We start from the raw sequence: 14,768 nt of genomic DNA, 5'->3' as shown, positions 1-14,768 counted from the left end.
AGAGAGAGTCTAAGTTATTGTGAATGTTGTATGTATCTGGGTTGGTAGAGAGGAAATGCATATACATGTTGCATATACATGTTGCATGTTGCATTGGGGTGGGGGTGAGGTTTATCAATAACCTCAGTCTCTGACACATCGAAGCAGGTGGTGTTCTTTCAGAGCAATTAAAAAGTACTGAGACTTTCCTTTGCCAAATGAGGTCCACAAATCTCTGAGAGTCTGTGGCTAAATTCTCAGGCATCCACAGGTTCTTAGAAAAACCTATTTATTTAGATAATAACCCAAAAACGTTTATGGACTATTTCACTGACTACTTAAAGTGAATACATTCTCGTGATTTTATTTCCTGTATTGACGTGAGTGTACTCAACATACCTGGGATTTCTGTTTTTGAAAAAGGACTTATTACATAAGCTAAATATGAACAGAAAATTAAATTGAAAGGAAAAAAAAAGATCCATGAGCACTGGCAGTTGAGAAAACTCGCCCCACAGTGTTGTGGATTGAAAAGCAGCCCCAATTCTCTAGGCAATGAAGGTTTACCTATCTGGATCAAGTCTGTCTTTCCCCAGTCTCATAGGATCCTCAGCCCTTCTCCTGTCTGAAGTCAAAGTGGACCCAGGCAAAGAACCACATGTTGAGACCATCCCCAGGAACTGACAGGGCCTGTAATCACTACTGTGATGGCATATTTAGACTCTGTATCCTAGGGACCATGGTGAGTCTTAAGCTTCTGTGTGAGCCTTAAGCTCCAGTCTTTCCCTCAACAGCTCCAACGGTGTTTTTTCAAGTCCATGTGATTGGGCTTCTGCCTTGCTCTGCTCATCTGTTCCTCTACTGAGAGTGGAGCCAGTCAGATCAGGAGCTCCAGAGGGTCTGGCAAGATCTAAATGACATGTTAGAGCTGACTGACTTGACCTAGTTTCCTGTGCTAGTTGCTGGTTGTGGTCTAACTCTCAATAGAAGGTCAACTCAGAACCACAACAGGGCCCACCTGCTTGACTCTGACCATCCTCCTTACCTGGAAACTCTTGTTGCAATGGCTTACCCACTTGAGTGGGCCTCTTTGGAAACAAGACACTAGTTTGGTTCAAGCCCGCATTCACCCCACCCAGGGCTAATATAATCTGATGGCTGGCTTACTGGCCTGGGCTTTTGAGGTCCTCAGACCTATGGGACACATGCCTGAAATATGACAATCTGGGGGGGTGGGGGGAGGGGAGATGCCATGGAAACTGAATTTAGGTGGAATAGGAATGAATTAGTAAAACTTGTAGAAGAGCCTCTCTTGGGAAGTGATGTGAAATAAAACAGAAATGTAAACGAAAATACAGAAGTTAGAAATACACATAAATTTGTTAAAAGATAATCCTAAACCTGAGGCCATCCTAAGTGGGTCTCAATGGCCTCTCAGTCAAAAGACCTCTTTACATGCGCACTGTCTAGAGTGCAGAGTCCTCAGATGCCAACAAAGCTCAATCTCGACAGAATTAGCATGGACAACATTTTAAAAGCTTTTAAGAACTGAGTTTAAAACCAACTGTGGTGCTACCGCATTGTTTTCCAACTGAGATCTGCAAGAGAACTCTAGCCTTTCTTCTTGGCTTCCCTTCTGAACAGCTGGTCCTGACCCATTTCTGGCACTGTGTTCCAGCTGCCTCGCCTCTGCTTCCCTCTTGATCTGCTGGACTTGTCCTGACTTCCAGACATGATAGCTGACACTGTCTTCCTGGCAATGACCTTGGTTCCCAAGTGGCCATGATTTGGGTTCTCCATTTGTGATAAGCTGCTACAGAACACTTTAGATAAACACCTTTCCCAATAAAGTGTAGCCAGAAGCCCTGGACATTTGATCCAGTACCAAGAACTCTTCGGAGGCCATCTATAGAGGCTGTTGCTCTGCTAATGAGACTCTGAAAATCATCAATGGCTGGGAGAACCCAGAGATGCTGCTGCCTTGGACCAGAAGCCGAGTTGTGGCTCTGACACTCCTACCCCAACAGTTTCCAAGGGCTCTGTGTAGTGCTAGGGAAAACTCTTTCTTTCTTTAGGCAGTGACATTTTTGGCATACAGTCTGTCAGGGATAGTGAAAAGATGAGCCATTTAGTGGAGGTGATGTACACCAGTCCCTCAGTCACTGGCCTCCTCTCTGCCTTATCTGACAACCAGACGGTCACCAAGTCCTCTAATGGTTACTTCTGTCATAGCACTAGGAACCATCTCTTCCCCTCTATCTCCTCCACCATTGTTTTATTTCTGACCTTAACCACTTCTCACCTGATGAATGGTCCCACTGCTTCAAGTCTGAATCCCTCTCCTGAGGCACTCTCTATACAATATTGTCAGAGAGATTTCTAAAATGCATATCAGATCAAGTCCTGGCCCCATTTAACATACTTCAAAGCTCCTTATAGTTTTAAGAAAATGTTTAGGTCCCTGATGCATGACCTTTGTGATCTGGCATTGTCTAGCTCACTCACATCCTCTTGTATCACATTCCCTGAAGTACGTTCTACTTCACCTATCAGGAAGAACATTCTGTCTAGAATGTGCTTGGCTAATCCCTATTTGTCCTTCAAGATTCAGATCACAGGGAAGTGGACTTGGCCCAATGGATAGGGCATCCGCCTACCACATGGGAGGTCTGCGGTTCAAATCCTGGGCCTCCTTGACCCATGTGAACCTGGCCCATGTGCAGTGCTGATGTGCGCAAGGAGTGCCGTGCCACACAGGGATGTCCCCCGCGTAGGGGAGCCCCACGTGCAAGGAGTGCACCCCGTAAGGAGAGCCACCCAGGGCAAAAGAAATTGCAGCCTGCCCAAGAATGGCGTCACACACATGGAGAGCTAACACAACAAGATGATGCAACACAGATTCCCAGTGCCGCTGATAAGGATAGAAGTGGTCACAGAAGAATACAGTGAATGGACATGGAGAGCAGACAATGGGGAGGGGGGAGACATAAATCTTTAAAAAAAAAAAAAAGATCGAGATCACAGGTGTCTTACTTTGCCAGGGCTGCTATGACAAATACCACATACTGGTTGGCTTAAACAACAGGAATTTATTGTCTCACTATTTTGGAGGCTGAGACAACATCAAGGTGTCAGCAGGCCCTGCTTTCTCTGAAGTCTGTTGCATTCTGGTGATGACTTTACAGCAAACTTCCATCACATGGTGAGCTCTCTCTGTCACTCCCTCTGGTTCCTGCTCCCATGTCCATTTCTTCTGCATAGAAGACCTTCAGCCATATTGAATCAAGGCCCATACTCATTCAGGTTGGGCACATATTAATGAAAAACATCTTCAGGGAAACAGACTTGGCCCAGTGGTTAGGGCGTCCGCCTACCACATGGGAGGTCCACGGTTCAAACCCTGGGCCTCCCTGACCCGTGTGGAGCTGGCCCATGCGCAGTACTGATGCAGGCAAGAAGTGCCCTGCCATGCAGGGGTGTCCCTGCGTAGGGGAGCCCCATGTGCAAGGAGTGCGCCCTGTAAGGAGAGCTGCCCAGCAAGAAAGAAAGTTCAGCCTGCCCAGGAATGGCGCCGCACACACTGGAGAGCTGACACAACAAAATGATGCAACAAAAAAATAAACACAGATTCCCGTGCCGCTGACAACAGCAGAAGCGGACAAAGAAGAATACACAGCAGATAGACGCAGAGAACAGACAACTGGGGTGGGGGTCCGGGAGTGGGAAGGGGAGAGGAAATAAATAAAAATAAATAAATCTTAAAAAAAAAATCTTTAAAGGTCTTATTTACAAGTGGGTTCACATCCACAGGACTAGTGGTTGGGACTTGAACTTTTGTGGGTGTATTAGTCAGGGTTTTCCAGAGAAAAAGAACTGACAGTTTATATATATGTAAATACAATAGAGATAAATTGTAGGAATTGGCTCACGCAACTGTGAGGATTGCAAGTCTGTATTCCTTAAGGTAGGCTCAAGTAGAAACTGAATGAAATCAATGTTGAATTCCCCAGAAGAACCTGCAAACTGGAAACTTTAGGGAAGGTGATGATAAATTCTCCAGGAGAAGCTGGTCCATGTGCAGTGCTGCTGCATGCTAGGAGTGCCATGCCATGCAGGGGTGCCCCTGCCTAGGGATGCCCCACACGCAAGGATTGTGCCCTGCTAGGAGAACCGTCCTGAATGAAAAAAGTGCAGCCCACCCAGGAGTGGCACGGCACACACGGAGTGCTGAGGCAGCAAGCTGATGCAACAAAAAGATGATGCCATTTCCCAGTACTGCCTGATAATGCAAGCAGACGCAGAAGAACACATAGCAAATTAACACAGAGAGCAGACAATGGGTGGGGGGGGATGGGGAGAGAAATAAATAAAATAAATCTTAAAGAAAAAAAAAAAGCAACCCATAGAACTGTCCAACACAAAATGAACTCTAATGTAAATTACAGACTCTAGTTAATAATACCATTATAAAAATACTGGTCCATCCATTGTAACAAGTGTACCACACTAAATACAAAATGTTGATAATTGGGAAAAGTGTATGTGTGGGGGTGTGGGGAGTATATGGGAGCTCTGTACTTGGTGCATGATTTTTCTGTAAACCTACAACTGCTCTAAAAACATAATTAAATTAAAATTTTAAAAGAAGCAAATAACAAATGAAAATTTTCACTCAAGCATACTGTGGGTATATCAGATTACGTGGGCTAGGTCAGGCTTACTGAAGAAATGTGAGTAACTTGGGCTGCACATAACAGATGTCCAGGTGTGGGTCTGGCAGTATTTCCCACAGCTAGTTCTGGGAAACAGATCACTGGTCACTATGCTAAGTTCCTGGAATGTATTACATAAGTAAGATAATGGAGTAAGCAGTAATTTGAAATTAACCACCTGTTTCAGTCTAAGGATAAAAAAAAATAGCAGGCTTACAGCAGGGAAGTAATGAAAACAGGCCTTCCCAAAATGAAGTAAAAGGGATGGCTTTTGGGGTTAGTAAGGGTTGTCAGGTTTAGCAAATAAAAATATCAGATGCTAGTTCAATTTAAATTTTGGATAAACAATGAATACTTTTTTTAGGTAGACATACGTCCCATGCAATATTGAAAAACTACTCGTTGTTTATCCAAAATCCAAAAAATTTTTATTTTTTCAAAAATTTAAAAATACTTATTACGTTCATTAACAAGTATCAATGCTAACACATGTTAACATAAATAACATGCTTTAATGAAAATTAATATTTTCCAAAACCAGTTTCCTGGGAAGAGTGGCATTGTTTCATATTTTTGCAAACTTCTTTAATGCCTGACTCTACTACACTTGGAGAAGAACCAGTCATTAGAGGATGGAACTCCTGCTGAATGGAAGGATATGCAAATTTTCATCTTTACGTGAGATGAAAGAATTGCTCTCTAAAAAGAATGTACACAGACTCCCACCAGCAAGCAACACATGGGTGGTTCCCAAGAAATTAAAATTGAACTGGGTGCCCTGAATTTATCTGACAGCCCTGTTTGGGATCCCTACCTTTCTGCAGGGCATTTATTGAATAATAATTTTTTTAAAAGTTAGTTATGAAAAAGATCTTAGAGATAATCTAATGCAACACCTTATTATAGGAGGGAGGATCTGAGTACCTGCTCTGCCCTGCCCAGATCAGCCAGTGCTGGGGCCCATCTTCCCAGCCACTCTGCCAAGAGAAGGACAGGGGCTGAAGAGTAATTCCTAATTTTTTTTAAAAAAAGATTTAATTTTATTTATTTCTTTCCCCTTGCCCTCCCTCCTCCCTGTTGTCTGCTCTCTGTGTTCATTCGCTGTATTCTTCTGCGTCCACTTGCATTACCTGGAGGCACTGGGACACTGTGTCTCTTTTTCGTTGCATCATCTTGCTGTGTCAGCTCTCCGTGGGCTGACTCTGGGGCGTACTCCTTGCGTGTGGGGCTCCTCTACACAGGGGTGCCCCTGAGTGGCACGGCACTCCTTGCACATGGCAGCACTGCGCGTGGGCCAACTTACAACACAGATCAGGAGGCCCTGGGGCTCGAACCCTGGACCCTCCATATGGTAGACAGACGCTCTATCAATTGAGCCCTGTCTGCTTCCCTCCTAATACTATTTTTCATGCTGCTTCAGGAGACACAATGCAATTCCCTAAGATGCCTTATGATCAAATTCATTTTAACAGACTTTTTTAATTTTAAAAAAGGAATCCTGTATGCTGTGATTTCTTTAAGAGCTATTGAGGAAAAAATGGGTTGTTAAATCGAGGAACCCATTCATAATATACCCCAATTACAAAAAGGTTGAGAAATAATAGTTTACACTAGAAATAAGTCCAAGGGAAAGGGTATGTCTACTTAAGTTTTTTGGGGTAATGACTGGCATAATTTTAAAAATTAAAAAGATATATATGTTTGTAAGTTGGTCATTGATAATCATCTAGTGAAAAAAAATACCACATAAATTCTTCTCAGGTTCTCTTTAGTAATTTGAATCACAGATGATCAGCCCAAGAAATTACCTGCCAAATGAGAACACTGGCAAGATGATGAAAACTAGGGTAGGTATTAAATGTGGTAGTGGAAAGTGTACTGCATGGACCACGACTGCAGGCTGGCATCTGATAGTAATCTTAAAAGTACAGGTTAGCGCTGAGGAAACCTCTGCTCTGCCATGGAAACCTAGCCTTGACAAGGCTCAGATATCTTCCTTCCCTCCAGAGAAGGTAGACCATTCTCACCTAATCCCAAGCCCTTAGATGGTATCTCTAGGCTCTGACCCTCCAGCCCTTCCTGATTCCTTTGAGCCCTGGGGAGTCTGGATTTCCTGAATGTTTCTGGCTTGGTAAGTGCCTCTGGTGCTGGCATCTGATATTTCCTGCCCCACCTGGAGGCTGAGGCATTAAAAATGCTCACAGCATCACCTAATGCTCCCTTACTGCAGCTGTGCTCTCCAGACCCTTCTCTGCCAACAAAAGCCAGGCGATGGGGTGGTTTATTAGTATTATTTTAAATTTATTTCTCTCTCCTTTCCCTTGCCCCTCCACTGTTGTCTGCTCTCTGTGTCTATTCACTGTGTGTTCTTCTGTGTCTGCCTGCACTCTTGTCAGGCAGCACCGGGAACTTGGGTCTCTTTTTGGTGTGTCATCTTGCTGTGTCAGCTCTCTGTGTGTGCGGTGCCACTCCTGGGCAGGCTGTGCTTTTTTTTTTTTTGCACAGGGTGGCTCTCCTTGCGGGGCGCACTCTTCGCGCATGGGGCACCCCTTATGGCATGGCACTCCTTGTGCATGGCAGCGCTGAGCATGGGCCAGCTCACCACATGGGCCAGGAGGCCCTGGATACCGTCTGGACCTCCCTTGTGGTAGGCAGACACGCTACCAGTTGAGTCACATCTGCTTCCCTGGGGTGGTTTAAAAGGAGTCATGAGGGCCACGTTGATTCTTCTTCAGTTCAGCCAGGACCAATGGGTAAGATAAGATGTGCTTCCCTGCCTTACCTGAGAGATGCAAGCTTTTTCTCTAAAAAAAATAGGGTGCCAAAGTGAAGACACTGTATTGGAGGGTAAGAAGGGGAAAGGAATGGCAGAGAAAGAGTAAATTGGAAGTGCACTGTTGTGAAAACTCCATTCTCATCTGTTAGGCAGGAGAAAGCTGTGGTGGGTGTGAGGGGCTGAGGGAACCAGATCTGAGAACCAAGAACCAAGAACTGTTAGTTGCTTCTGTGGACTTGTAAGAAGTAACTGAGCTCCCACCTGACCAAGATGACAATGTAAGATGCTCCAAGGTGCCATTCCCATCACAGAATCTTTGAACAACTAGCAAAAACTGGTAGAGACATTTTCCTTAAAACTCAAGAAAAAAGGTAAAAGGTTGCAGTAACTGATTAAGAAAATGAAGCTTTAAAAACAGTAGGAAAAGAAAAAACAAACCAAAATAACGATAGGAGAAGCTCCTGGCACATTTGCTGGCCCCCTCCCCCCCACCCTCCCCAGCGTGGTATAGAGCCAGCTCATGCTCCCACTGTGGGTCCCTGACGCTGTTCTGGAGGTGGGGAGTAACCGCTATGTGCATCCTGGGGTGACTGTGTGTTGGTGTGGGTCTATCAGGGGCAGCCTCAAAGACTGAACCAGGAAGCTCTTCTTCAGCTTGCCCTCCAGATTTTGCCCTGATGACAGAAGCAGTTTATGACAGCTGAAGCACTATAAGAAGCAATTAAGTCAAAGCTGCCTGGGGCAAAGGATTAAGCCTTACAATACAACACTCTTGAGGGGGGAAGAAAGTCTATTTCATAGAAAGTAGAGGGGGAATTCCTAGAGGCCAGTGGCAAACAAGCCCAGGGCAAGACAGGCTCAGAAAAGATCGAGAAGACTCTGCACTACACATTTGCCTTGGGCTGATCTTCTTAATAGGAAGGCTAAACTCTGAAAGAGTCCACCAGCCAATCCACAACCAATTTGTAAAGACTATGAAAGGTGCTTTTCTGTGTTTGTTTCTGTTAGCTCTTGGCACTCAAGGAAATCTCTGTTGTATCATTAGCGCCATACAAATTTAAGGAACAGGCATCTCAGGGACTAAATCCCAGAGTTAACACTTTAAAATATTAAAGGGAAGCAGACTTGGCTCAATGGAGAGAGTGTCTGCCTACCACATGGGGGGTCCATGGTTCAAACCCAAGGCCTCCTTGACCTGTGTGGAGCTGGCTCATGCACAGTGCTGACGCACGCAAGGAGTACCATGCCACACAGGGGTGTCCCCCGTGTAGGGGAGCCCCACGTGCAAGGAGTGCACGCCGTAAGGAGAGCCGCCCAGTGCGAAAGAAAGTCCAGCCTGCCCAGGAGTGGCGCCGCACACACGGAGAGCTGACGCAGCAAGATGACACAACAACAAAAAGAGAGACAGATTCCCAGTGCTGCTGCCAAGGATACAAGCAGACAGAGAAGAACACACAGCGAATGGACACAGAGAACAGACAACTGGGGTGGAAGGGGAGATAAATAAATAAACCTTAAAAAAATAAAATCAAATATTGAAATGTACAATGTGCAACAAAAGATTATAAGATGAACAGGAAATAATATCCCATATAAAGGAACAAGATAAAAATCTAGAAACCATCAATGAAAAAACCAGACCTTGGACAAAGACTTTAGAAAAATGATCCTCAATATGCTCAAGGAGAGAAAGGAAAACATAGAGAAGGAAATAAAGGATATAAAAATCATGAAGAAACAGAACAATATGAGATTTTTAATAGAAATTTTGAAAAGAAAGCAAACAGAAATACTGGAGTTGAAGATCACAACTGAAATGAAAATCCCTAGATGGTTTCAACAGCAGAATGGAGTTGGTAAATGAAAGAATCAGTGTACTTAAAGATAAGACAATTGAAATAATTTGGGCCTAGGAATGGAAAGAAAGAAGAATTTTAAAAAAGTGAACAGAGGGAGCAGATGTGGCTCAAGTGGCTGAGTACCTGCCTTCCACATGGGAGGTCCCGGGTTTGGTTCCCAGTGCCTGCTGAAAAAACAAACAACAAGCAAAACAAATGAAAAAACCAACTCAGGGGAGACAATGTGGCTCAGTGGTTGAGCACTGGCTTCCCACATAATGAGGTCCTGGGTTCAATCCCTGGTACCTCAAAAAAAAAAAAAAAAAAAAAAAAAGCAAACAGAGCCTGAGACCTGTAAGTCACCATCAGACACATCAATATACACATTATGGAAGTCCCAGAAGGAAAGGAAAGAGAGAAAGGTGCAGAAGGAATATTCAAAGATGTAATGGCAGATAACTTCCCAAATGTAATGAAAGACATGAATATGCACATTCAAGAAGCCCAACAAACCCCAAACAGGTAGAGACAAAGAGAACCATGCCCAAGCACATTATTTTCAAACTGCCAAATGCCAAGGATGAGCAGAGAATTCTGAAAGTTGCAAGAGGAGAGTGACATGTATAAGGGAGACCAAAAAGATTAAGTGTCAATTTCTCATCAGAGGCCACTGAGGCAAGAAGGCAATGCGATGAAATATTTAAAGAGCTGAAAGAAAACAATTGCCAACCAAGAATTTTTTATCGGTTAGACTGTCTTAAAAAAAAAAAAAGAGCCCTCTGGTCACAGGAAACACATGCACAAATGGCTCCCCTAAACATGGAGACTTGTAGCTCAGGTGTTACCTAAATGAGCATAAGGGAGTGGTGGGTCCAGATGGAGCTACTGACTATGGCCCTATTTGCTGCATATCTGCATATCCTGCCCCCTCAGTCTTCCTCTACTTTTCACTCATGGAAGTCTTTTAGGCAAATTTTTCACCTTCATAGTCTTTTTACCAAGACTCAGTCAATGGGTTTGGTGGGTAGTCCAGAGGTAGTTGTGCTTTTACATAGCTTTCCAATATCCAACTATGACTGGTATAAGATTTGGGAAGGTCTGACTCTGAGGTTTCATCGAATGATTGCCTTTACTTTCTCAGACTTTGGTTTCAGTGACATCTGGGGCTTTAGAACCATAGAATCCATCTTTGGTCTTATGATTAAGGAGGGATCATTACTCAGGAGCTTTTCTATAGGTGCAAGCAGAATCACCTAATTGGCTTACCAGAAAGAGTCTGTCAAAGGGACCATCTTTTCTGAGATTCACCTTCCTCTCCTTCTCCAGAAGCTACTCAAAGACAGAAGTGTGCTGTCACCCATCCTCTCATGCTTGATGAAATTCTTTGTATTCTCTCAAGGTCCCTCTGGGCCATACTCCTGACTCTCTAAGAGTGAGCTGTGGGACAGGTAGGCAGGGATATGCCATCATGATGGGAACTTAAGTCACTGATGGTTTCTTACCATATATTAACCACGGGAAGAAGTTTAGAAGATGCAGGGTGGGGGTTCTTGCCTCTGCAACTATTCCCATTCATTTTATCTCAATTCCTATCATAATTGAGGGACAAAAAAGGGATGAGACTCACAAAGATCAAATAGCAAAATGACAGAATAAAGTCCTGCATTATTAGTAGTTACTTTAAATGTAAATGGATTAAACTTTTCAGTCAAAAGGTAGAGACTGGCAGAATAGATAAAAAGCATGACGCAGCTGTGTGTCTTATATTCAAAGACATGAGTAGGTTGAAAGTGAAAAGATGGAAAACAATATAGCATGCAAATAGCAACCAAAAGAGAGCTGGGGTAACCATATGACTGTAAGATAAAATGGAATTTAAGTCAAAACTGTCATAGTCCCATTCCTAATAATAGAGTACAGAGGAGAAGCTGCTTAGGGTTGGAATGATTCTCAATAGGATATTCAGGACCTTTACTATGTATGATAAAGTATGTGTAGCAGTTTGATATGGTTATGAATTCCAAAAATAGAAATTAGATTATGTTTGTAATCTGGTCTGTACCTGGGCATGATTAAGTTATGATTAGGGCTTTGATTTGGCCACATCATTAGGGCATTGAGTTCCCACCCCTTGGTGGGTAGGGACCCACTGATAAAAGATATGGTAAAGGACCGAGTTGAGCATTTTTGATATTGGAGTTTGATGCTGAAGCCTTAAGTTGGAGCCCCAGGAAGTAAGCTCACAGAAGAAAGAGAAGCAAGCCCCAGGAAGAGAGGAACCCTGAGCCCAGGAAGAAGCAAGCCCTGAGAAGAGAGGAACCCTGAACCCAGAGAGAAGCAAGACCCTGGAAGGGAGGAACCCAGAAAGCCTGAACCCTTGTATATGTCAGCAGCCACCTTGCTCCAACACATGGAAATAGATTTTGGTGAGAGAATTGACTTATGCTTTATGGCCTGGTATCTGTAAGCTCCTACCCCAAATAAATACCCTTTATAAAAACCAACTGATTTCTGGTATTTTGCATCAGCGCCCCTTTGTTGACTACTATAGGATGGCTGCTTGTGCGTTTACTGTCATATCCAACAAGTCTTTGCCTAACCCAAGATCATTTACTCCTATCTTTTCCATTAAAAGTTGTATAGTTTTAGCGCTTATATTTTAGTCTTTGATCAATTTTGAGATAATTTCTGTGTGAAGACAAGGATACCCATGTCCTAGCACCATTTGTGGAAGAAACTATCTTTCCCCCATTGAAGTCTTGGCACCATTGCAAAAACCATTTGACAGTCAGTGTATTTTTTCAAATTAAAACATTTTTTTTTAAAAAGCAAAAATGATTAAAAAAAAAAAAGCTGTATGTCCCGCCACTACAGAAACTAGCCATTTAAGCTTTGCGTCAGCCTTGAGGAAGTAATTCTGTTTAACTAAGACCATTTTACCAAACCAATAGAGGTAGCACCACATCATCTTAAAGTACGACACACAGGAAGCTGCAATTTTTCTTTACCCAAGGACACTCTGGAACATCACGCAAATGACTAAGAATTATGTCTTGGAACTTGGTGAACCAGGAGATAATCTGAAAGACCAACTCAATAACATTCATATTATTCATCTATGAGACTTGCATTTTCGAAAACTAATCAGCTAATATCCAAAGTTTTTGGTCCCCAGTACAATTTTTGTAGAGGCAAAGGTGAGCAGTCCAAACTGATTTTGGTTAATAAAAGATCTATTTCTGAGTTTTCTTTATGTCCCTATTTGGTTTTCTGAAGAGAGGGCTTCAGCTGGTCACAATGAACATATTCTAATGTGGATATGTCATTAACCATAAACGTGTTTGGTATATTAAAATGGGAAGTTCTTAAAAATATCAGATATATTGCTGAACAGAGCATGTGAATCTCTATTTATAGAACAGCCACAGTTAAATATGTCCTGCTCTGATCCTGAGGAAGACCTGGAAACTCTAGTATTAGAAGCTTTGGGTGAAATCACTATCTCATTCAGTCATTTCACATATAAGAAAACAGATACTCCAAGAAGAGAACTTATTTGCCAAAAGATACACAGGCAGAATCACACCTTGAACTCAGGTTTTGTGACTCCTGGACCAAAACTCTTTCCACCATACTGTACTTTCCTCACTTTCATTTTTCTTTCTTTGTCCGCCTCACATTCATTACTCCTTCAACTGCCAGTAGTCACCTGTCTGAAATGTAAATCTAGGCTTCCAGTTACAGCGCGAGTAACATTTTTTACATTTTTACTGTTTTCCCTCAAACTCCAATGGAAAAAACAACAAAAGAAATACAAATTAAATAGCATCAACTTTGATGATGCAAGAAAACTACCACAGCTCAAAACCACAAACCATGAAATATCCCTGCAAAATACTGTGAAATCTGCCCCAGGAAAAGGAAGCATATATAGCCAGCCAGCACATACTGCACCTTGGACTTTCAACAGGATATGGAAGTACCTCAAAATCAAGCCTCACCATCCTTAGAGGCATCCAGTGGTCTTTGATTAGCACCACAATATTGAAAGGGACGAATGGAAACATAGTTCAAAGGAGAATTACAACAAAATGCTATTCCTAATGCCTACATTAAGTTGCCTTGCCCCAGAAGTGTACCAAGAGGTAAACAAGAGACCACACCAAAAATATGGGGGAGGTGCCTTCTTGGTAAAGGAAAGAGACGATTTGATGAACCTGTGTTCAAGACAATAAGATTCAGCAGAAGCCTCAGATGGCCCCAACCTGACACCTATACCCTCTCTATTCTTCTAAAACTATTCTTCAGTAGGTAGCTGGCCCCACTCAAACCTAAGAAACAACCAAAAAAGAACCAATAGGGGATATCTTTACATGTGACAACTATGAAAATAAAAAAAGAAGGAAGGGAGGGAGGGAGGGAGGGAAGGGGAAAAAAAGACAAGCAAAAGGTAGATTAAAAACCTATGTAGGGGGAAGCAGATGTGGTTCAAGCAATTGGACTCCCGTCTACCATATAGGTCTAGGGTTTGATACCCAAGGCCTCCTGGTGAGGGCAACCTGGCCTATGTGGCGAGCTGGCCTACGTGGAGTGCTGGCCCACACAGGAGTACTGGCTCACGAGGAGAGATGGCGCAGTAAGATAATGCAACAGAAAGAGACACAGAGAAGAGATAATAAGAGACGCAGCAGACCAGGGAGCTGAGGTGGCACAACAGAATGATCATCTCTCTCCTAGTCTGGAAGGTTCCAGTATTGGTTCCTGGAGTTGCCTAATGAGAATACAAGCAGACACAGAAGAACACACAGTGAATGGACACAGAGACAGACAATGGAGGGAGGGGACAGAAAATGGAGGGAGGGCAGAGAAATAAATAAAATCTTAAAAAAACACAACTATATAGGGAGTGGATGTGGCTCAAGCGGCTGAGTACTGGCTTGCCACATAAGAAGTCCCAGGTTCAATCCCTGGCTCTAGTACCTCAAAACAAAACAAAGCAAAACAAAAAAACAAAACAAATAAAAAACCTTATGTAATTTCAAAGTGCCTTCCAGGGCCTCAAAATTATCTTCAGCCTGATGTCCAAAAAATGGGAAGGAGTTTAAAGAAAAGAGTTAAAGTTTCTAAGAAGTTTTTGCAAAGTACAAATGGAATTTAAAGTAACTTGGCAAATAGGCAAGGAAAAAAAAAATACACAACTATTAAAAATAAAGTCAGAGACACAATGGAAGGTTTTTAAGAAATCTCAAAATTGAAAAGAATATCGACTTAATTGCCACAAGAGATAGTTATGGAAGACAAGTAAGAGCCAACATGCATATAAGTTGTTTCTGAAGAAAAGGACAAAGCAAATGGAACAGAAGGACCAGAATCTACAGACTGAAAGGACTACCATGTCCTAGGAAAAACTGATTTAGAATAATAAGTACAAAAACATAACATAGTAAAGTTCTGGAACCTCAA

The 14,768-nt window shown here is 42.8% G+C and overlaps 1 protein-coding gene and 1 pseudogene across 7 annotated transcripts in view; one reads left to right on the top strand and one right to left on the bottom strand.

The window, feature by feature from the left end:
• Positions 1 to 14,768, bottom strand: part of PIGL (phosphatidylinositol glycan anchor biosynthesis class L) — a 116,392-nt gene that overhangs the window by 72,966 nt on the left and 28,658 nt on the right. The gene's annotated exons all lie outside the window — the stretch shown is intronic.
• On the top strand, positions 10,155 to 14,091 carry LOC139437192 (mesoderm-specific transcript homolog protein pseudogene; annotated as a pseudogene).

Source organism: Dasypus novemcinctus, chromosome 21 (genome assembly GCF_030445035.2).
Source record: "Dasypus novemcinctus isolate mDasNov1 chromosome 21, mDasNov1.1.hap2, whole genome shotgun sequence".
NCBI lineage: Eukaryota > Metazoa > Chordata > Mammalia > Cingulata > Dasypodidae > Dasypus > Dasypus novemcinctus.
Note: the sequence above shows the minus strand (reverse complement) of the source record. Positions and strands in the feature narration are given on the sequence as shown.